Raw genomic sequence first — 24,300 nt, forward strand, 5'->3', positions numbered from 1 at the left:
CAACCTGTGTTTACATAGCAAGCATTTTACAAATTAATCTATCTCTCTATCTCAAAATCTTTTAGGGGGCAGAGCTCCTTCTTGTATTCCTGGGGACAATCCACAGACGTTACAGTCCTATCTGTGTCCCTCTCCCTCTGGTCCTCACACCCCAACCCTGGCTGTCATGGAACCACTAGTAGACCAGACTGGTCTTGAATGCATAGAAGTGGGCTTGCCTTTGCCTCCCAAGTGCTGGAATAAAGGTATGGGTGACCATGCCTGTCCCACAGTACAGTATCGATGAGTCCAGATTATAGAGGCTAAGCGTAAAGACAGCTTAGACGTCAAGGGAGAGATTCAAACCCAGGATCCTGTTCCTGTTAAGCAAACATTGTACCCCTGAGCTACAGCCCCAGCCTTTCAAGAGCAGTTTCTCAATTAGCTAGCTAGGTGACAATGGGCAAGTTCTTTCCCCTGTGTCTAAGTCCTTCACAGTATTTAATTCAAGAGAATTACTGGAAGGTTGTTTTCTCCTCTTCAACGAGTTAACTGTTAATACACTAATAACGAACGTGACCCTATGCTATGCTCTGCTGCTACGAGCTTGCCAGTCAAATGACCTATTCTTTTATCACCCCAGGGCACAGTGTCATCCGGTTCGCCCGCAGGAGCTAAGCGGAAGTGGAGGTCGGTTCCTAGTTCCGACAAGACGCTCAGCCACCTACAGGTGTCACTGCTCCGTGCTCTCCCAGTCGGGGACAGAAAACCTTTTCTGGATGGTTCTCTTGGGATGGGAAGTCGGGAAGCCCACGCCGCGGCTGTGTGGATAAAGGACACTGGAGCCCCGTTCGCACGGCTCTGACGGCAGCCTCTGGCTTCCTTGAACTCGCGGAAGGAAGGTGGGGGACTCGTGGTTGTGGACCAAGAGGGCAGGGGAGGCGCGGCTAGGGGCGGGGCAAGGGGCGGGACTAGACGGTGGGCGTGTCGATGGGCACGGTCAACGCGCGCCCGGCTCCAGGCTCCGCAGTCTGGACGTCGCCCAGTCCCGGCTTGACTTAGCCCGCGCTCTATCTAGGTAAGGACCCAGGGACTCCTGGCGGGGAGGACCGGACGGGGTGCGCGTCCATGGAGGTGGCATCCACCTGCTGGAGACTGACTTTAGTGGGATTGGGAAGAATCTTCTGCCTTTTGCGTAGAGGTGAGAGTGGGCTCTCCGCGTCAGGTGAGGGACCCGTCCTCTTTGGCCTGGAAGAAGGGACCAGTGCGCTCCCCTGATGGCCGCGCCTTCCCTGTGGCTGCAGCCTCTCTCCGGGCTCCCGATGTGAGCGCCTTTGGACTTGGTTTCTGAGGTGAAACCACTCGCTGTTGAGTTCCCTCCCCAGTAGAGCAGCAGGCTGCTTTTCTCCTCTGCTTGTCCCGCGGGAGTTAGAATCCACGAAACTGGGTCCACAATTGCCTGCGCCAAGTGCGTCACCCCGTCAGGTGCACTTATTTATTTATTTATTTATTTATTTATTTATTTATTTATTTATTTATTTATTTATTTATTCCCCTCTGGGAAGTGGTGTTTGGATCTTGATAAACAGGGGCGGAAAAAACTGTGTGGACCTTGCACCCAGGACGGTGCAATCTTCTCTGGATCTTAAATTTCTTAACTTTTTCCTGTTATTGGCAAATAACAGTTATGTGTTTGTGTACCGGGTCCCATGTCGGGCCAGTCTTTGGGAACTGGAATATTTGATTAGATGAGTGGATCTCAGTGTTAAATTGGAACAACAGGGTGGCTGATGGGTAAGTAGGTTTGGAGGCTCACCAGCATAGTTGTGTGATTTAAGCTATGCCTTACATTTTTCCAGTGAGTCCCCATTTTCCTCTTAGGAAACTCTGACAATCTATTCCCTCCCCAGATAATTCTCTTTTATAGAACTAGGGAGTGGTAGGAGGAAGCACCAACGTATCAACAAGTCTCCCAAGCATATTGTGGCATTTAATAGATTAGTTAACAACACTGGTAGCTCTTTGGTCTGCAAGACTCAAATGTAATGTGGAATAGCTTGATTTCTATGGGGAGAGGTGGATAGAAACGTGGCTAAACTTATACATTAAGTATTTAAAAGCATTCTTTTTGTTCAGTTATGTTTTCATTGTTTAAGAAAGGCTTGTCCTTTCACCAGGCTCTTACTAATCAGATCACTATTCCTGTCTTTGACAACTCAGGGTGCTTTCTGTACTGTGTTTATGTTAATGGCCCCCATTCTTCCCACAAGGGTGTGTGCTTTCTGGCTTGTGGAACTGTGTGGGACAAGTATTGTAAACACACATGCAAATCAATGCTACGCTCTAGTTGGCAATACCTTTGCCCTACATGGATCTTTGGCCTAGAATTTTCCTCTCTTCCCAAGTAGGAAAGAATCTAAAGTATGAATGTATGTTTTAGCATTGCCAAACTGTAAAGTTTCCTTACTTTAGTCTGCATTAAGTTGTTTCAGAGCAAGGCAGGGGCTATGTTTTTATCAAACCTGTAATGATCAGTAGATGGTAACCTTCTCCCTTACAAAGAAGATTGGAGAGACTGTGGACAATTACTGGTCTGTTTGTATTCTTGAAGAATGACTAGCCTTCTTGCCTTCCTCCAGGCTGGGAGATTGATTTGTCTTTGGGCCTCTAAACACACCTCTGCCTACAGGTTCTCCAGGCTGCTCTGGTTGGTGCCTCCCTTCCTTGCCCTGCCCCGTTCTAGATTTTGGCATCTACTTCATCCCTCCCTGGGTCTTCATTCCCATCTGCGGGAGATCATTTGTTTGTTGTCTACAGCATTAGTAAGGGCACTGATACCCAGTGTGGTGCTGGCTCCCATGTGGATGCTCAGAAGTGTCTGTTGATGACACTGCCCCTGTTTAGGGTCCATACGATGCTCTCTTGTCTTGACCAGTGTGGACAGCAGGTGAAATGAAGTCTTTGAAGTTGAATACGTACCAACAGTTTTGGGAGACAGCCGTATTGGTTCAGTTAGGGTCCTCAGTGGAACATCCAGGTCTGTAAGAAAGGAATGAAATTGACTTGTGATCATCAGCAGTGGGAATTATGATATTATGCTCCCTGTGATTATGATATTAGAAGAGATCTGTTGGAAAAAAAAAAAAAAACAACCACAAGCCACCTAGAGGAGAGGGTTTAGAGGTTATTTTTCCATCCATGCTTGTCTCCACCAAGGTCTGCCTGGGTCAGCCAGTCCTTCCTTGGGTTGGTGTATAACTATTAATTTCCTCTCTATGTTTTACTCTTTAGAGCTCAGATGACCTAAGTTACCATGAAACAGAGGTTGAAAGTTACAGGTTTTTTTTTTCTTTTGAGAGAAAAAGGGAAGGAATTAAAAACAACAAAACCAAACCAAACCCCACAAACAACTAGGTTACCATTGGGGAAGCAAACACATGTAAGTGTAAATATATGTAGGCCCAGAATGTGGGCTTGTGGATGGCTGTGTCAGTGTAGGCCACAGTGTTAGTGGTGGGTCGATAGTCACAGCTAAACCAAGCACAAATTTTTGTGTTCCTTGGAATTAATAACTGTTTGACGTGTGTGTGTGTGTGTGTGTGTGTGTACTTCTCATTAATTTAATCCACAACCCTTGACTAGTTTTCCAAGCCTCCCCTTAAAGGAATCAGGTCTTCTGCTAATTTCATTTTTCCCAGGAAGCTGAACTGAACTTCCTGGCTTACAGTACTCTGGAGAGGTGAGCTTCTATTTATGAGGCAGCTGTCACCCTGAGGCTGTCCTGTCACTGAGAATCCTGGGACTCCCCCATCCCCTCTTCTCTGTGGTCCATCTCCTGGTATCCATGTAATTTCCTCTATTTTGGTGGACTCCTCAGAACTTTCTGGAAAAGGATGCATGGGATGTCAATCTTTCTGGAACTATAAGAATGAAGATACCTGTTTCCCCCTCAAAATTTGCATATTGGCTGAGTGTAGAATTCTGGGGTGGAGATTTCAAAGGGTGGGTATTATCCAGGATCTTCTAAATTGTGACCTTCTAGGTCCTTAATCTTTATGCACAGCCTGAGTAGAGGCCATAGCCCTGCTGTGCTTTTCTGTGGGGGTCTAACATAGTCTCTTGTTCTCCACCATCTCTACGTTTCCTGGTGCTATGCCTTGGTTTGCTTTTGTTTCCATCTGATGTCCTGGGCCTTTGAGTCTGGGAATTTTTAGTTTGGGAAATATTCTTGAATTATTTCATTGATGGATTTTTTTCTATTTCTCTTATTTGTTGTTTTATGTTAGGTATTTTAGATCAATCCTCTTAGTTTGTACCTTATGTAATTTATGTCTTGTTATTTCCAAAATCTTTTAGGAAGATTTTTCTCAATATTAGTATCCAGTCTAACATTGAGTTTTTCAATGTCTTTAACATTGTTACTGTTGTTATTATTATTGTTATTGCTATGTAGTTTATGCCAGCCTAGAATTCACTTGCTATGTAGTTCATGCCAGCCTAGGCTGGCTCAAAGCCCATTCTCCTCCTGCCTTAACCTCACGAGGGCTGGAATTACAGGTGTGTCACCATATCTGGTTCTAATAATGCTTTTAGCATTTTGAATTTAAAAGTTTTTTTTTTTTTGTTGTTCTCCAAGTAGGTACAATTGGGCACTGTGTGTGTGTGTGTGTATACACACTTCTTTTTATTTTTTCTTCTAGGACCTTATCTCTGGGGAACCGACTGACTTTTGACTTTTGGTCTAGGAGTGTGCCTTCCCTACCCCACAGTCCTGGGGTTTGCAGAAGTGTAGTGAAAACAGACAGTGTGTCGGGGGTGTGCCTTCTGGTCTGGTTGCCCTGGGTTACCTAACAAGCTGAAGATGTGGGTGGGCTTGTTGGCTTTAGTTTCTTCTTAAGCTGATTCAACTGGACCTCCCAAGGAAGGCTGGGCCGGGCCAGGTGCAAAGTTTGTGGTGCCATGACTGAGCCTTTTCTAGTTCTTTCTGGTGTGTGAGTGTGACGTTTAGGTTTTTCCTGGAGATGGGCAATGTATATGACACGTGTGTCCAAGGTGCTATTTTTCTGGTAACTCTCTGGCCTTGTTGTTCTTGTGGTCAGATCAGGGCGATCTCCGATATCATTGCTGGTCTGGTGTGAGGGACCAGAGTGCTCTTCTGGTCTTCTCGGGGCTGAAGGTGAGTGCCTAGCTCTCACAGATGAGATGAGGCTGGATGTGGAATCTCAGAACCCTTTTGTGCTGCTCTTCCAAACTTGACCTGAAGGTAGAGAAGAGCCGCTACTTAACTTCTCTAGGTGGGTGAAGGGATGTTGGAAGGTCCAGCTGACTTTTTTCTTTTTGTAGTGTTGGGGACGGAACCTAGAACCTTGAGCACGTTAGATGCTCCCTCATCCTCACAGAACTCAGCTTTCTGAACAGAGTCTAGTTAATCCCCTTGCCTATTAGCTCCTTCATCTAAGAAGTATGTGTTCAATTGTTGTCTTCTCCTCACCTTACAAATGTGTCTAGAGTTGTGTTTTCTCTCCCTTCTCTGATTTATACGTCAAAGGAAAAATACTTTTCTCTCTCATTTGATTTTATTGGGATTTCAGTGAGGGGTGGAGATGTGGGGGTGTTAAGGAGATGCTTTTGATCCTCCTGCCTTTAGTGCAGGGATGTAGATTTCCTCAGCAGCCAGTACCCAGACTCCAGCAGCTAGGTGTGAGTGGTGTGCTGTCTGTGTCCCTGCCTGTACCACAAGTACATGCTTTCTAGCCAGTCTTCTGCAGAGCATCTCATTGGATGGACCTCAGATGGCTTCAGTCCTCTCTAGTCCACTACTAGTTGAGCAAAATTGTAGGAAGCCAAGTCCGTGTGTAAACCAGGCTTAGACCTGTGGGCAGGAGCTCACTAAAGGGAGCTCCTCACTCTAGAGGGAGCTCACTGGTGTTTGGGTCCTGGTCCTCTTTCTCCCCTCTGGGTTGTCTTTGAAGACTCTTAGTGGTCGCTTGGGCCACCACATATCTTGTGTGAGGGTAATTTGAAGGATGGTCCGTGCGTTGTTGGTGACCGTGTGGCCTCAGGACTGGCAGATATGGTTTCTCTGGAGGCCAGCTGCCTTCCCAGAATCCTCTCTTCCTGTTCTCAAGTGCTTGCCCTTCTTGGAATGTGTACCAAGTTCCTGTTTCTGGCTAGCAGAACAGGGATACTGACTTAGCCTGCCCTTAGCAACTTTCCCGGCCCCAGCTTACCAGCTGAGTCATCACTCAGGCTCCCTTCTTGAATTGTGACCTTCAGCATTTTTTTCCGAGAGCCTCACGGCCTCAGCATTCTCAGTGGTGACACACAGAAGACTGCCCCCAGGCATCAGCCTCCACAGAAGCAGGAAGAGCATTTTTCCCTAACCATTTTACCTGCAGGCTGGGCAAAGCGTTGGCCTCTTGGATGGCAGGTGTGCCCAGGGATGAGGAGGAGTGTGAGCAGTGGGCATGGCTGCAAAACAGCCAGCTTTGACTTGGCCGTCTGTGGTGGCTGAGAGACAGGGACAGATATCAGAAAAGAGCCATGCTGCTGTTCCCCAGTGGGTGCCCACAGATGGCTTCAGTCCTCTCTAGTCCATTACTAGTTGATCAAAATTGTAGGAAGCCAAGTCCGTGTGTAAACCAGACTTAGACTGGGAGAAGCCTAAACACATTGGTTTTATTATCATCGTCATCATCATTATTATTGTTCTTGTTGTTGTTTTATTTTGTCTTCATGATTGGTTCTCTTTACGTAGCCCAGGTTGGCCTTGAACTTGTGGTCCTCCCAATTTAGCCTTAGAGAAATTGAAATCACAAGAGTGTACCACTATGTCTACTGGGCCTTTTTTCCAAAGGAAATGCTTGTGTGTGTTATCTATTTGTCTGTCTATCTGTCCGTCCATCCATCTATCATCTAACTTTTGTTTTGAGATAGGGTATCTCTACTTAGCCCTGGCTAACCTGGAACTCACCATGTAGACGGGGCTGGCCTTGAACTCACAGAGACCTTTCAGTCTTTCTGTCCCCAGTGCCGGGATTAACAGTGTGCATCATCACACTGGGCTCTTTTTTTCAGAGTGAGACATGGTCTTCCTGAGCACACACTGTCCGGAAACTAACCCAGTGTAGCCTAGGTTAGAGCCGTAAACGTCTAGTGTAGCCTAGGTTAGACTCATCCACACCCAGTGTAGCCTAGGTTGGACTCATACACAGCTGACTCTCATGCTTAGAAAGGTTTGAAGCTGTCAAAGCCCCCTTTGTGTGTAGTTTGTTCTTCTCACTGGCTTACACATTTCACATGAACTGGTTTTGTTTTCCCAGCTGTATCATAGATACTATTCTAGAGAAAGCACAGTATTAAAAAAATACTTGAATGACTTTTCCCAGATACTTGTAGACACTTTGCAGTTAAAAAAGATCTTGTCATAATTAAGCATCTTCTGTTTGGTTGTCTAAATTACCTGTGTTCTTGACTTGAGTTTTACTTTGCCCGTATAGAAGAAAACATAGAATCTTTGTGTTTTTCTGGGTGTATTGTTTCTCGTATTTGTTAGAAATGTTCTTCACAGAAACATGTGCTGTTGTTCATATTTTCTGTCTATGCTTTTCCTTAACGTAGTGCCAGATATTACCTTGGCTTTTGTGGTAAAGATGAACAACCTGGCTGTGTGTGTGTGTGTGTGTGTGTGTGAGAGAGAGAGAGAGAGAGAGAGAGAGAGAGAGAGAGACAGACAGAGAGAGAGAGAGAGAGAGAGAGAGAGAGAGAGAGAGAGAGAGAGAGAGAGAGAGAGAGAGAGAGAGAGAGAGACAGAGAAGTACATGTGGTAAGCTGGTCTCGGGTGAAGGGGGAGACCTTTGGATTCCAGCACTATGTATAGCTCCTTCTCACAGGCTTCAAATCCCCATCCATGGTGTGAGATGTGAATTCCACAGATTTCTATTGGATGTCCTTCTCCTTCTACCCCGATTCAGTGGCCAGCACCTCTACCCCTTCCCTTTTATCCTGCACACAGATCTAGCCGGGAGTCTGATTTTTCCTTAGAGACCCCTGCTTCCTCATGTGACCACCACTAGTAGATTTCGGCCATGGCCTGTGACATCTCCACATGAATCGGACCAAAAACGGACTGAACCTTGTTTCTTTTTGCTATACAGGGATGATTTTAGGATCCTATGCTTTTTTTCCCTTTGGGGGACAATTTTTCTTACTACCCCCTCCCGGGATGAAGGGCTTCCAGTCTTTACTAGCTACTACTGCTAGAGAATCACACATATAATCAACATGAAAGGGTCACCAGCCACGTGAGGGCATCCCGGACTTCCAGTTTCCCCCTCTAGGTCCTCTAGATTGACATCATGGCATGCGTGTAGGAAGAGTAGGTTTACACAGACGGCTTGAGGCTGTGTGTGCAGTTGTTGGGTTGTAGGTCAGATGTAACAGTCAGAAGAACCTGGCAGAGCTGTGTGCACACCTTTAATCCCAGTACTTGGGAAGCAGAGGTAAGAGGATCTCCGTGAGTTCGAGGCCAGCCTGGTCTACAGAGCGAGTTCCAGGACAGTGAGACCCTACCTCAAAAAAGAAAAGGCAGTAGCAGGTGAAAGGCCCATGTCTAGGGCCTTGTTCTTCTTGGGCATATTATTTGTTTAGACTTTTGGTAGGAAGTCTCCAAGGGTCAATAACAAAAGGTGGAGAGGTTTTGATGGTGACTCTGTAACTCTCTTTGTCCTTTGTACTGGGCCAGGGTTTACCAATCTTCCTGTGAAGGCATCTGAGGTACTTGGGAAACTCCAAGCCTTCCTCCCCCATTCCTCTACTGGGCAAGCAAGCAGGGTTCAGGAAAGCGTGCAGGCCGTCAGGGGCAGCTGAGATGTTTACCATAAAGAGCAAGGGCGGAGCAAATTCCTGCTTAGATCTCGCTCTCCAGACATCTTTCCTGCTATCTTGTTCCCATGTTTAAAGCCTCAGTTGTATTTCTAAGTCAGCTATTAACTGGAATTATGCTCCCATGCTTCAGCTATTTCCATCTATTAAACAAAGCGTAATGACACATAATTAATAGCCCACTTCAGAAAGGTACACAGCCAAATGCTTGTAAAGAACTTTGAGCTTTTCTGAGGGTGTTTTATACACATGCATGAACAATGAGATGGCTGCTCTCTTTGGCAAAGAACACCTGTATTGTGCCCATTTTATAGACAGGAAAAGTGAGCCTTAGAGGAGACGGTGTCTTGCTGAGAGTCAGAGGGTAAATTTAGCATAGTGTCTGTGGAGTTTTTCTCAGACTTATTAGAACAATGAAATATAAAGTGCCCCGTCCGTCCGTTTGTCCGTCTGTCCATCGTCCGTGTGTGTGTGTGTGTGTGTGTGTGTGTGTGTGTGTGTACACATGTATGCTTGAGTAGCACGATTATACTGCTTTAACCAAATGCAGCATTTGGGGAACATGCTCCTACTTCATTAACTTCCTTAGGTCTTCTTCATTTTAAAAGAATTGCTTGAGAAGTCCATTAACTTCCTTCCTTTTTTCCTTCCTTCCTGCCTGCCTTTCTTTCTTTTTTTTAAAAAAAAAGCCTTATTATTTTTGTATATATCGTGTGAATTTAAATGCACCGTGTGCATGTAGGTGCCCACAGAGGCACGAAGGCATCGGATCTCCAAAACTGGAGTTATAGACAGATATGAGCTTCCTGATGTGGGTGCTGGGAACTGAACCCAGCTCCTCTGCAAGAGCAATCGATGCTCTTAACACTTGTGCTAACACTCTCAGGCCTCATTAGTTTTCATAAAGAATTTTAGAAAATTAAGGAATTCAGGGGGGAAAGTATCTTTTAAGGTGATCTCAGAATCATTCTACACAAAACTATTACCTGGGAATCAGTGGGTGCTTGGGAGAAATGTTCTTAAGAATGAATACTCAAGAGAACGGAAATGGCCGGGCCGTGGTGGCGCACGCCTTTAATCCCAGTACTCGGGAGGCAGAGGCAGGTGAATCTCTGTGAGTTCGAGACTAGCCTGGTCTACAAGAGCTAGTTCCAGGACAGGCTCCAAAAGCTACAGAGAAACTCTGTCTCGAAAAAAACAAAAAAACAACAAAAAAAAGAGAGAACAGAAATGACAAAGGGTGAGACATTTCTTAGGATTTAGGTGAGTGGACTCGTCTGATGATAGTTTTAAAAATAGTTGATACAGAAAAGGCAGGTGCTGTCCCAGTACCGTGACCTTTTTGTCTTTGATGGAAGCAACTTAAAGGGAAGAAAAATTTATCTCAGCTCATGGTTTCAGAGAGATTTCAGTCCATCATAGCAAAAAGAGTGAGTCTCATCATAGATAGGAAATATAGACACACACATGGAGGAAGAGGGAAGAAAATTTTATATTCCATTTGTTCTATCAGGTCTGAGGGAAATTCCATGGACACGGAGGTAAATGTATCCTCTGGTCTCCAGCAAGAAGCCAGTCCTCTAAGGCTCACTTCTCTGCTGCTCCTGTCCGTGATGTCCGTCATGGCAGCACCTGATCTGTCATGGCTGCCGCATCCATGGTGCTGGGAGCCTGAGGCTGTAGCATGTTCCCATGGTGGCAGACAGAAAAGGGAGAGCTAGACTGGACGCAGAAGTGACTGTAGGCTTCAAAGGCACCCTCCCCGTGACCTGGTTCTGCCACCCCCACCTCCTAGAGGCTCCCGGCCTTCAAAATAACTCCACTGGCCTGGAACCAGGTGTTCAAAACACTAGCCGTTGGGGACATTTTGGATTCAATCATAATAGGTGGTTAGTGAACCATAAGTAATTTTACTCATTTTTTTCCTGTGATAGTTTCCCAAGTTTTTATTGATATTTCTTGAAAACATAGTGGGCTTAGAGAAATAGGTTCATCTGGGGAGTAGAAGACTAAGCAAAATACTCCCATGGCGCTCTACTCTTTAGAAGGATCAGCGAGGAGACAGGTGGCCAGGGTGCCACCTTTGCTTCTCAGAAACCGAGCTAGCTAGTGCAGGGGAATCCCTTTGTGCTGGCTACTCTTCTGTCAACTTGACACAAGCTAGAGTCTTCTGTAAAGGATAAATGAGAACATGTCTCCCTAAGATCAGGCTGTGGGACAATTTTCTTAATCAGTGATTGATGGGGCAGGCCCAGCCTATTGTGGGTGATGCCTTCCCTGAACTGATGGTCCTGGGTTCCGTAAGAAAGTGGGCCGAGCAAGCCGTGATGAGCAAGCAAGTAAGCAGCACCCCTCCATGACCCCTGCGTCAGGTCTTGCCTTCAGGTTCCTGCCCTGCTTGAGTTCCTGCCCTGACTTCCCTTAGTGACGAACTTTTACCTGTGAAATAAACCCTTTTCTCCCTAGGTTGCTTTTGGTCATGGTGTTTCATCAAAGCACTAGAAACCCTAACTACAACAATATTCACTTGAGTGCTCTTTCCCCCAGTAGTAAACATTTCACATGTTTATTGGGTCTGTATAATGTGCCAGGTCCTCTGCTGAGGTCTCCACATGGCTCAACACATTTCACTCTCTAAATTACTCTCAAGTGAGTAAGATTATTTTTGGCATTTTGTAGACGAAGGGCCTGAAATTCAGTGAGGTTTTGCTATACTTCTAAGTATTTTCTGAGCCTAGAGCTCTCTCCTTTGTGTTCTGCTGGGCCCCTTTCTCACCTTTCAAACATATTTGAAAGCCTGGGGTCAAATACAAAGATCTGCCCCTCATAAAATGAAAGCAGTCATTTTCTTCAGGTGTGGCCCCAAACCCTCAGCCCTGAAGAGAGCCCGAGAACACTTCACGGCAGCAGATGGAGATACTCCGTGAGCCATGCCGACTCGGACATTTCTGCTAACAGGGCTGTGGATGTGGCTCAGGGGTAGGCCTCGCAAGGCCTTGGGGTTGATCTCTAGCCATAAATCCGTAGAGGGAAGCTTCAATACTCTGATTTCCCTGTATAACCATATCGTAAATGACTGATGAGAAGCAGCTAGGAACAACGCGAGATAATAAACGCAGCGCAACAGAATGCAGTGCGGTTCAGTACCGTGTCCCAGAATGCAGTGCGGTTTAGTATTGTGTCCCAGGTACAGCAGTTCGCGAAGTGCAGTTCGCGAAGTGAAATGTTCTTTTAGTAACAGAGTTGCCTTTCATGGGGAGATTTTTACACTGCTCAGTTTTAGATCAAAGTGCCTGCAGCGGGAAGGCTTTGTTGTCTGCAGTGCTGAGATGATTTGTGTGGTCACAACCACGTTGACAACAGCACAGTTGCAGAGCAGACAGTTCCCCTGGCTCCAGAGGACCCACTTGACCACCCCCATCTTATTTACCTGCCTGTCTCTCAGGCTACCAGACATAGTTGTGCGGGTTCTTGCAAAACCGTGGGCTGTTATTTGCATCAGAGACTTGGTGGTCAGCTTCCTTTTCTGCTACAGATTTTAGAGAGATAGAGGCCATGCTTTTAAAGGAAGGTGTTGGGCCTCTTATGTTGTGCACAGGCATTTTTTGGGAGAGAATGAGTAGTCGTCATCTCTGCGTCTTCTGAGTGAGCATGACTGTATTATTATTATTATTACCATGACTCCTTGCGATGAGCAGGGTCCCATCCCCTTTGCCAGTGGCTGGAGATAAGAAAGCAGCTCCAGTCAGCCTCTCCTCCCGCTGAGTGTGCCCAGAGGCACGTTACCCTCCACACTGTTTTACTTTGGAGCCGTACGTGTGTTCCTGGTGATGTCATTCCCAGGTGCACAACTCATTTCTTGATGTGCATTGTCACCTGGCTTTAGTTCCTGGGCCTCTGGCTTGTGTCCTTAGTTGCTCTAATGCTCTTTGACCCTGGACTCACCGATGGAAGTGCTGACATGGCTCTCCTTCATGGAGTCCCCGCTCACCCTTCATGTGGTACAGGCCTTCTCATGACACTCAATGTCATCGTGGTGGTTTCTAATAATAGTGACAGGCTCTTGCTTGCTTCGTGTCAGGCATTGTGCTGAGCTGTTTATGTGTGTTATTTAATGTATTTAATTTAACCCTTGTAAACATCTCCAGGAGGCAGGTATTATATCCCATTTTCTAATAAGGAAATGGAGGCATTGAGAAATGAAGTATTTTACCTGAGGTCATATAGCTGATGAGGGTCAGCCCCCTGACTTCGAAGCTCTTCTGGATTGGATTGTTATTACTGGGGTTGGGCTACTGTCTGTGGCCCCTGAGTCCTTAGGAACAGGAGCCCCACCATAATAGGCTCACTGGTTTTTGGCCCCGGCTTCTTGTCTTTGGGAACTGGAGTTTAGGTGGTTTGGGTAGAACTCAGTCTGAGGAGTCCCTGCATCAGACCGTGTGATTGGCTCAGGAGCTGGTACTTAATTCTGGCTGCCTCCTAGGCTCCTCTTCTGCTTTCTTTAAGAAAGGAGGTTTTCTCTGGCTCCTAGGAGAGAGTGAGTTGTCACCCAGGGGGACGTGGCAGTGAGCTGTGGGGAGAATGGAGACAGCCGCCTTTGAAGCTCAGGGTTTCAGCTGTGCTCCATGCGTCCAGGGCTTTAGACCTCTGTGAGCCAGTACGTTTGTGTTGTTGTTTACTTAAATCTAATTATTTACAGTTGACAAAATCCTCTTCAATTCTGAAAATGCAGCCTTAGCCTCCTGATTGCCACGGTCCGTCTCCAGGGGAGTGTAGGCATTCTTGGGCCTTGCTGTCTCCTCGGGACCCAGGTGTCTTTGATCCCTGCAGACTTTGGGTCCTATCAACCTTTGTGCTTTCCTCCTAGGTTGTCACTCCTTTCCCCAGTGAAAGGAGACACCACACCCAACCCTCCCCTAGCACCCTCCCCTTCCCTAGGGGTAGCCCCCACACATGGGTATGGGCGGGGTGAACGTTGATCCTTGAGTAGAATAGTAGAGAAATCTGTTCTTCATGGACATTAGGGAGTAATCACCATCCTACTCTTTGAGTGCTGATCAAAGACAGCTGAGCACGGAACCCATCTGGCTCCCGGCCCTCTCTGGGCTCCCAGCCCAGCTTGGACCAAAGCCTCCTTCTCGGCCCTACTTGCCTTGACTTTCCCGCCTCTCTGGTCTGCTGTTTGCCTGTGGCCTTTCACCCCAGCTGTGATTCTATACTCCATCCTTCTGCTGGCTTCCTTCCCCACAGCCCTCTGAGAGGGAGACCGTGGTTCCACTGTGAATCAGCTCTCCCACACAGAGCCCAGACACTCCCTTCCCCGCAGCCCTCAGAGAGGGTTACCTCTGCTACGCCCAGGGCATCTCTTTCTGCCCTTCTCCTTTAGAGTTCAAGTCATTCTTGCGCACACCCTCCTGGCTTTGCCTCCTACCAGCCTGTTAGTCATTCTGGTTTGATGGCTTCTGTTCTTCTCTCCCAGCTCTGCCTCCCCACCTGCCCCCATCTTCATGTGTGCAGCTAACTTTCTATTTGCTGTAGCAGTGTATATGGTTGCTTGTATGAGGGGGTCTGTAATGGGAGCGGCTGGTTGTGATAAAGGGGGACTTTATGAGAGATTACCTGTAAGCCAGACCTTGAGAAACAAATAGGATTGCTGTAGGCAGCTCAACAGTTGAGGAACTGTCCAGGCAAAGTGAATGACGTATGGAGAACCTAGAGATACGAAAAGGCTTGCTGGGATACTGATGGTAGGAAGGGAAGAGAGAACCCAGTTTGATGAGGCATAATTGTATTGGCATCCTGCTGCCTAGGAGCACCAGGCCCTACCTGGTGATGGGAGGCTCACATTCTGGGATGCTAGGAGATGGTGGCTGTATACTAGCTAGGAATCAAAGTTCTCAGCCCTTTAATTACCCTGGGCATTAAAAGTCAGATAACTTCCTTCATGATAGTAAAAATGACGTACACTATATAAGCTTATGATGTTTCTCAAAGCATGTTTTATAGAATACTACAACTCTGAGAGATGTTAATAAGGTTCAAGGGAAATAGAATGAGTTCTATGACCAAATAAAGTTGGGAAACACTGTATTTGATGTGATTCATAGAGCATGCTCACATAGTAAATGCTCTCAGAAATGCACGCAAGAAGCAGGCTTGATGTTGTTTAGGTCAGGTTTTTCCGAATAAATGAACTTGGCCATTCATTCCTCTGTCCATTAAACATGTAGAAAGCACACAGTATAATGGCATGGCTATAACATGCAATAAACATGTAGAAAGCACACCCTATAATGGCATGGCTATAACATGCTAGCCACCGTGCCCTGCTGTAGAGAATGTTGGCCCGCCCCTGCCCTTATGAGATTCTGTTTGGGCATAAGTACGTGTTGTCATCTGACAAGTTGGGAGGTGTTGGGAGGCGCTTGGTGTGGCAAAGCCCATGCGAAGGTTGTTGAAACATCCCTGCTTGTACTCTGGCATGGAGCAATATAGAAAGACTGTCTATCTGCCTGCCCCTCTGGCCTCATGCCTCTGTCTTGCATCAGTCTCTCCGCCTCTTTGCAGAGACCTTCCTGTCCCACCTGCTCTGCATGGATGGAGCACATGGCAAGGAAACTTTCAGGTCTGGGAAGTCAGTGACTCGCCCGAGGTTACCCAGCTAGTTGCCGAAGAAGAGCCAGAACCTAACCCAACTGGTTCTAAGTTCTGTGCTCATTGCATTCTTGATCAGAAAGGGCAACTTGAAATGCTTAAATATGGAAAAACCAGAACTTTAAGTAGACTCAGTAGGTTGAGTGAGACCCTGTGGATGATGGTAGTGTGATCAGTGTAACACAGGGATCTCCATCACCACCCTTACTGCTGAGTGACGAGGTGACCGTGTGCCAGGCCAGGAACTTGCTGTGCATTTCTTTCATTTCACAGCCCTGTGAGGTAGTAATTACTACCTTGTTTCATGAATGAGGAAGGAAGCGCGGAGAGTGAGTGTAGTACCCATTTTGCACAGTTTGTGAGGCTAGAGCAACGCTTCTCTTCTCGGCTGTTTCGAGCCCGTCCCGTGTGAGGTGTAATGGTTTTTATGTTCAAACCGGCAGAGCCAGTGTGTCTTTTCCTCTTTCCATGTTAGCTTGTCACCATTGCGAAAACCGAATTTCAGCCAGTTCTCAGGAGTCTGAGTCAAAAGGAACACTGCAAGTTCGAGGCTAGTCAGAGCTCCTTAGTGAGACTAGTCTCAGCAAAACAAAATGAAACCAACCATAAAACAAGCAAAAAGACAGACCACCACACACACACACACACACACACACACACACACACACACACACATACACACACAGACTCTCAACTAAAACATACAAAATAACCCTTCTCTCAAAAAGGATCTGGTCCACACACTGATGAACTCAGCTAGGAAGCTCCCGCACAACCTTTAATGAGTACCTAATGGTGCGAAAGAACTCGAGGAGCTGAGGATCTAGGGATGGGTGGGATGCACATACAGCTTGACAACTAATGACAAGAACATCAGCAAAAATACATAGAATCAAGAAAAATTTACAGCGATTACTAGAATGCTAAGAATGGGAGTCAGACAGAATGTAATGGATGAGATGTTTTATTTTTTCAGTTATTAGTTTTTTGTTTTACTTATTGACTTAGTATTTATTTTATGTGTGTGGGTGTTTTGGTGCAGCTATATGCACCACATGAATGCCTGGTGGAGTACTGGATCTCCTGAAAGTGGAGTTAGGAATAGTTTGGAACCACCATGTGGGTCCCAGGAATTGAACCCAGGACCTCTGGGAGAGCAGCCTGTGCTCTTAACCCCTGAGCCATCTCTCCGGCCTTCACTGATTTTTTTTTTCCTGAGATAGGCTCTTACTGACTAGCCCTAGCTGGACTTGATCTTGCAACCCTCCTTGCTTCTCCAGTACTGGGACAGCAGGCTTGCGTCCAGCTAGTCTGTCTGCTTTAGATCTGGGATGCACCAGTTATCTTTCTTGTTGCTGGGATACAGCAGCTTAAGGAAGGGTTTGTTTTGGGTCACAGTTTGCAGGTCCAGCCCGTCACGGCACAGAGGTCTGGTGGCGGGAGCTGGAGGACTGGTCACATTCCATCCACAGTCAGGAGGCAGAGAAGAGGTGATGCACGCTAGTGCCTAGCTCATTCGCATCATCTTGTTCAGCCTAGGGCTCTAGCCAGGCGGGCGGTGTAACCTACAGACATGCTGGGTCTTCACACTTCAGTCAACCTAATCTAGATCATTCCTCACAGGCGTGGCCAGGGGCTTGTCTCCTAGGTGTGTGAAGATTCTGTCAAATTGTCGGTCAATATCAACTATAGCAGGTAGTGAGACCAATGCCTTTTTTTGTGAAAGTGACACGTAAGCTAAAATTCAAATTAGGAGGAGTAGGTGGAGTGGGGAAAGGAAGGGGAAGGAAGAGGTACAGAGATAGGTAGATAAGAAACATCCTTAGGCAGAAGGCCCATCACGTACAGAGGCCCTGCCCATGGATTTCTCAGCTGCAAGAAGAAGAAGGATGGTGGTATGTTGACGTCATGGTGGGTCAGAGTGAGAGTGGTCCTAAATTCAGTTGCAGTAGGAGGTACGCTAAGTTAAAGTGGCTCTTAGTGTACCCCACTTTATAAGCAGGAATGGCAACATGAACATGATTCATGCTTTTAAAAGATTGCACTGACTGGCGAATGGAGAAGCTATTACAAGGAGATAAGGAGGCAGTGAGAACCCAGTGGGGGCCATTGCAGTAGTTCTGATAAGATTATGATGGTGGCTATAGCTGTATCAGTTACCACCACAGTCATGCTGTGTAACACACATCCCCATATAAACTCAACAGCACACAAGAATAACGATTCATTGTTGTTCAGGGGATTATGGGATGGTTAGGTCATTTTCCTGATCTGAACCAGGCTCTGTTGGTCTTGACTAAGCTAGCCCGTGCTGTGTGCTTATAGTAACTGTGGGTCAAGTGAGGAGCTTTGCCATACTGCCTGGGTTTTTTAACTGTTTGGGGTTGGGAATACCGAATGTCAACTGCTTTAGGAGGACTTTGCTGGGGTAGCTCTGTTCTTTCCCATAAGTCCCCTCCGAGAGCCTAGCTTGGCCTTCTTCTCAGCATCATTTTTAAGGGCTGTGGCATAGAGCAAGACTGGAGGTACAAACAGGCAAAGGCATCTTAAAATTGTATCTTTGGTTAAGTTTGCTTCTATCCTAAGTCAAAGCAGGTTATTTGAAGGCCTCCATAGTCAGTGTGGGAGGGTGTTGGCAGCTGGCAGGCCCTTAGGCGAGAGGAGAACACAAGAATTTGGGGTGATGGGTGTGAATGCTAATGGAGGAAAGTGGAGGAGAGAGTTGAATAGACTTAGAAAATACTTCCTATCTACAGCTTGAAGAACAAGCTGAGAAATTAGATTTTAGATATGAGGGTGGGGTTGTGGAGGAGAATCAAAGAAAGCTCCTGGATTTGAGCCAAGTGGCTAGGGAGCCAATGAGGCATTTACTCAGATAGCAAAGACTGGGTCAGAAGCAGGCTTTGGGGTGCCTAGAGATCTGAGATACCTGGCAGGTTCTGAGAGAAAGATGTCAGGATTGTGGTTGGATGTAGAGATGAAGTTCATCCCTGAGGAATTCAGAGACGAGCAAGTGGATTTCAGAGGCATCAGTAGAGACTGAAGCCATGGCATGACGTGAGATCAGCCATAAAGAGAGTATCTAGGTGTGAAAGCAAAGCAGGCCCAAGAAGGAGTCTGGCACACCTGCCTTAGAAGTAAAATGGAAAAGTGGAATCCAGCAAAGAGGGGCTGTTTCAGTCAGTGTTCTATCGCTGTGAAGAGACAACACGCCCGAGACTACTCTTATAAAAGAAATGCCTACGGTTTCAGAGGTTTAATCCATTATCGTCATGGTGGGGAGCCTGGTGTCACAGACGGGCATAGTGCAAGAGCAGTAACTGAGAGCTTTACATCTTGATGTATAGATCGCATGCGGGGTGGGGGAGACAGAGAGAGAGACAGAGAGAGACAGAGAGACAGAGAGATAGAGAGATAGAGACAGAGAGAGACAGAGAGAGAGACGAGAGAGACAGAGAGAGACAGAGAGATAGAGAGAGAGACAGAGAGAGAGACAGAGAGACACAGAGAGAGACAGAGAGAGAGACAGAGAGAGAGAAAGAGACAGACAGAGAGATGGAGAGAGACATATACATACAGAGACAGAGAGCCAGAAGACACTGGGCCTAGCATAAGCTTTCAAAACCTCCAAGCCCACTCCCCAGTGACACGTTTTCTCCAACAAAAGTACACCCACTCCAATAAGACCACGTTTCCTAATCCTTCTAATTCTTCTCAAATAATTCACCGACTGGGGCCCAAGCCTGCAAATAAACGAGACTGAGAAAGTGCAGCCTCTAAGACCAAAGAAATAGAGGCCGGGAGAGGCTGAGCACGTCCATGTGTTGAGTGCAGCTAGGATGTGAATTAAGAAGTTAGCATTAAGAAGCACACGCATCCTCCGCATACTCAGAGATTTTAAAAAGCATACAGTCAACGTATCACAAACTGGGGATCTGAAGTGTGTTTTGGCCGAGGACAAGCAGATAGTCAGCATTCTTGAGCATCTGTTTAATTAGCCCTCTGGGAGTGTACGCGCTGTGTGTGCCAGGTGGGCTGGTGAGGTCGTGTAGAGAGATGAGGTGCCTTGTCGGGGTTTAGTAATGACCTTGGGGAGGCTTCGTTCCATGGCCCCCACTCCACTTTATTGTTTCACGATTTGAAAACACTCTTGTCTTATAGTGTGGACTGAAAACACTCGTGTCTTATAGTGTGGACTGAAAACACTCGTGTCTTATAGTGTGGACTGAAAAGCCACTCCTTTGCTGGTCTGCTAAGAGCTTGCTTGCTTCCTTTCTATTTTGTAATTTTAAAGGTTTACTTTACGTGTATGAGTGTTCGTCTGCATGCATGTATGTGCACCATGTGTGTGCCCAATGCCTTTGGAGGTCAGAAGAAAGCATTGGCTCTCCTGAATTGGAGTCATGGGTAGTTGTGAGCCATCATGTGGAATCAAACCTGGGTCCTCTGTAGAAACATCCTTCCAGCTCCTCAGAGCTTTCTGATGTGCTGGAAGTAACACTGAAAAAAACACCTGCTTGCCAGGGTCTTATGATTCTGACCCCTAATAATCAGAGATTTCCTAGCTTACTGTTAGTTAAGAGGAACACAAATGAAGCTAAGAAACAGGACTTGGATCAGATGCAGTTTTTCCCAGGTTAGGTGCTTCAGACCTGTAAACCCTACTTGTGAGGTTGAGGCAGGAGGAGTTGAGGTTTGAGACTTGCCTAGGGGGCTGCAGTCTAAGTTCAGAGTCAGCCTGGACAAAGTAGTGAAAGCCTGTCTCAAAATGAAAAGCTTCAAAAAAGACCGGAACTCGTACCTTACAGTGGTGGAATGCTTGCCTAGCGTGAGGTTTGGTCACCAGCACCGCAGGCAACCGACTAGATGGTGTTGGAATGTGTGAGTACTTCCCCTGGGACTCTGGGTCTCTGAGACTGGGGGCCTTCTCTCTTACACTGAGACATTCAGCTAGGCATATTATAACAGACCCAGACCATCAGAAAAGCGCATATTAACCTTTTCCAAATTGACAGATGTGTTTCAATGACACTCTGTTTTATTATTTTCAGTGTTTGATTTAATTTCCTGTCCCATAGGAAGAAAACCATGAATGTCTCTCCTTCCCGCTTTTGTCAAGAATAAAACTGGGATAATACCTAGCATATCTATACCAAAGATCATATTACCTGTTGTCTAGTTTTTTGTTTTATTGCCATTTCTGAGTTAAGTAAGCTGTCTTGCTCAGCCAACATAAAAAATGCCCTTTCCAAGGCATCACTAACTAAGCCATTATCAAGCATTAATATCTGAAGTAGTCTGCTGGGGAATGCTTTTGTTATTTTTGGCCAAATCCTGTTGAAAATATCGGGCAGCAGCTTTCATTTCTGTTAATGTCCCCATCAGCAGATTTCCCCTTGGAATTCAGTAATAGGAAGTTTTTCTTTTGATAAATTGGTATCATAAAAACGATCACAATTTTCTGAGGCGCACGGCTGTTTCTCCCCTCCCCCCTCCCCCAGATTTGGGGAAGTTCCAGTTTCAACAATCACAGTTCTGAGTTCTGGCTATCAGGGTGGAGCAGAATTGTTGCCTGTGTGAATGGGAGCAGAGGGAATTCAACTCTGTGGGCCAGCCAAGAAAAGACAGAGGAAAATATCCATCAAAAGAGTGGCGGTGATTCCATTCCCTGTTCTGTTCCCCGTGGGCGAGTGAATGCCCTAGAGCGCGAGAGCACTCTCCTGGCCCTCCCCCGGCCTGCCACTCCTCATCTCAGCTGGCAGGGCTTCTCATCAGTGTCTGCTGATGCCAGGTGTGGCTATCGTGGTTAAAGGCAAATGCCTTTTCACGCAGACCGCCTCCAGAGCCTAGTGCAGTAACTACTGTGAGGGGAAACCAAGAAAACAGACCTGTGATTTCCTCGGGGCTACCTTGTTTAAAGAAATAAACCCAGGTCTCCCATTTCTCCCACCATCCTTCCCCTGGGCTCTCACCTCCCTTCATGACTCAGTTGGGTCATTTATCTGGTTTTGACCAGCGGCACAGGATGGAAAGTCTCAGAGGCATGGATGTGTGTGCCTTGGGTCTTGGTCTCTCGTAATTTGAGGTCCATATGAAGAAGCCCACAGATCCCAGCATGTTCCGGGTGCCAGCCTTCAGGTGCCCAGCCAGGACTGTTTATCCGTACAGTTTGATGCTAATGCTACTTGTAGAGTATTTTTATTTACTTGTCAAATTTATTAATTGATGGTGTGTATGTGGTGAGGTGTGTGTGGACCACAATGTTGTTGTAAAGGTCAGAGGACAATTAGAGGGAGTTGGTTCTCTCCTACTTTGTGGGTCCCAGGGATGGAACTCAGGTCATGGGACTTGGGAGAAAAGCCTTTACCTACTGAGCCATCTTGCCAGCTCCATGTTTTTAACACTTTATTTTTGATAATTGCATACATGTACGGAATGTATTGAGATCATATTAGTCCCCATTTACCCTGTCTTCTTCCACTCTTGCTGGCCTTCCTCTTTTCCCCAAATAGTCCTTCTTCTAACCCCCATGTTACACTGTGATTTTTTTTTATTGCAATGGTCATGTCATACCCAGAAGACAGCATCTCATAGTGTCTCCATCCTCCAGTCCCTACAGTCTTTCCACCACCTCCTCTGTGATGTCCCCTTGTCCTTGGAAGCAGTTATGTAAATCTTGTTTAGGGTTAAACACTCAGCAGTCACTGTTTCTCAGTTGTTTTTCTCAGTTGTTGACCAACTGTTAGACTCTTTATTGACTGACACCCTCAAAAAAAAAGAACCCTCTCTGACCCAGGCTGAGGACAAAGCACATGTCTATGGGTATGGCTCTTTGTTTTTGCTCTTACCAAATGCTGGTAGAATTTCCAGTAACTTCTGGACAGTTCTGCCCATGTGGGGTGCTTAATCCAGAGATGGAACATCTGTCTCCACTGTGGCCTGTGCCTCCAGGGGAAACAGGCAAAGCTCATTACTGCATTCTGTTTTACCATGAGTGCAGAAAAATAAGCTATGCGTTCCACTCGATTTTCTTCTTGCCAATTTGATCTCTAACTCTTTTACTTTTAATTCTTCTCAGTCTGTTGTTTGCATGCTATACATGTGCTTCTTTATCTTAACATTCTTTCCTGGAGAATAAATTCAGTTACATGCAATACACCATTTGCATCATTCAGAACGGTGCAGGCCAGTTGCTTTGAGTCTCTCTGGGATAGGCAGCCATCACTATTATCCAAGCTGTCGAGACAGCTGTTACCCCCCTCCCCAAAGCTACCTCCCACCCTCAGATTTCCCCTCTTCCCTTCTAATTAGTAATCTGCTTTCTGCTGGTGTGCATTTCTGCTTTCTGGACATTTCATCTACACAGAATTGGCACACTCTGTGGTCCTTCGTGTCTCACTTCTGTTGTATAATGCTTTCAAGATACGAACTGTTACCACGTGCCAGTATTTCATTCCCTCTCGTGGTCAAATACAAGTCCATCACATGGCTATATAGTGTTTTGCTTGTCTCTTCATCCGTTGATAGCCCTCTGGGGTGTTCCCGCTTTTTGGCTATTGTTGGCAGTGCTAATCTGAGCATTCACGTGCAGGTTTTGTATGAAAATGTTTCAAGTCTCTTAAGTAGATATCTGAGTCATATGGTAACTCCGCGCTTCACATTTGAGGAACTGCGCCAGGTCTTCCACAGTATCTGGGCTCTTTTACATTCCAGCAGCAATGTGGGGGATTCTGACTTCCCCATGTTTGTATAAATTTCTCCCCGTTTCTATGTTTTTTTCTGTTTTTAGGCACTGTGATATGTATGAAGTGGGATTTTTCAGGACGTTGATTTGCATTTCCCTGCTGGCAAGTGATGCTGAATATCATTTCATGGCTTATTGGTCATCTGTGTGAATTTTTTTTTGGAGAAATGTCTGCTCAAGACTGTAGCCCACTGTGTGTTTGCTTGCTTTGAGACAGAGTCTCATTGCTTTGCCCAGGACAGCCTTGAGCTCTTGGGCTCCTGCAGCATCTTCCTCCTGTCTCTACCTGCCGTAAGCTAGGATGTTTGGTGTGTGCTACTGTACTTGACTTCCTTACTCACAAATTGGGTTGTTTGGCTTTTTCTTTCCTTTCCCTTTCCTTTCCTTCTTCCTTCTTTTCCCCCCTCTCCCCCTTTCTTTTACTTTGATACTAAGCTTGAAGCCTAGGCTGTGCGCACGCTAATGCTGTACACCTGTGCTATGAAAATTAATTATTAATTTAGAATATCTTTTATTTATTTATTTGGTGCTGACTTCCTCCTCTCCCTCCCATGAAGTCCAGTTAGTGCTTCCTGCTGGAATAATGACTGATCTTGTTGACTTGATTCTTGTGTAGATGACAGTAGCTTTAATGACTTACAAGCACAATGGCCAGACCATGTCTCTAAGACAGCATGTCACAGTGCTCCTTTTCAGCTTAATTCATATACTCTTCTGTTCCCTGAGCCTTGGCATGGGGTAGGGCTGGGGAGGGGGGTTGATATAGATGTCTCACATAGGGCTGAGCAATCAATAGTCACTTTTTCTCAATAGTGTGTGTGTGTGTGTGTGTGTAGTGTGTGTGTGTATGTGTGTGTGTATGAGAGAGAGAAAGAGAGAGAGAGAGAGAGAGAGAGAGAGAGAGAGAGAGAGAGAGAGAGAGAGAGAGTCTTACTGAGTTTTGTAGGCTGAGTTGGGAAGCTGAGGCAGGTGGATCTCTTGAACTTTAGGCTAGCTTGGTCTACAGAGAGAGTTTCAGGACAGCCAGAGCTACACTGAGA

General features: G+C 46.3%; 1 protein-coding gene across 2 annotated transcripts in view; it reads left to right on the top strand.

Moving 5' to 3' along the window:
• The first annotated feature begins 705 nt into the window (after positions 1 to 705).
• The window catches only part of Tec (tec protein tyrosine kinase), a 105,089-nt gene continuing 81,494 nt past the window's right edge, over positions 706 to 24,300 (top strand). The window contains exon 1 of one of the 2 annotated variants that reach the window (XM_038334115.2): positions 706 to 881. The gene's annotated coding sequence lies outside the window, so the exon portion shown is untranslated. Of the gene's footprint in view, positions 882 to 995; positions 1,058 to 24,300 lie in introns of those variants that run through there. The other variant, XM_038334112.1, reaches the window with a different exon arrangement.

The sequence above is a fragment of the Arvicola amphibius genome, chromosome 1 (assembly GCF_903992535.2).
Source record: "Arvicola amphibius chromosome 1, mArvAmp1.2, whole genome shotgun sequence".
NCBI lineage: Eukaryota > Metazoa > Chordata > Mammalia > Rodentia > Cricetidae > Arvicola > Arvicola amphibius.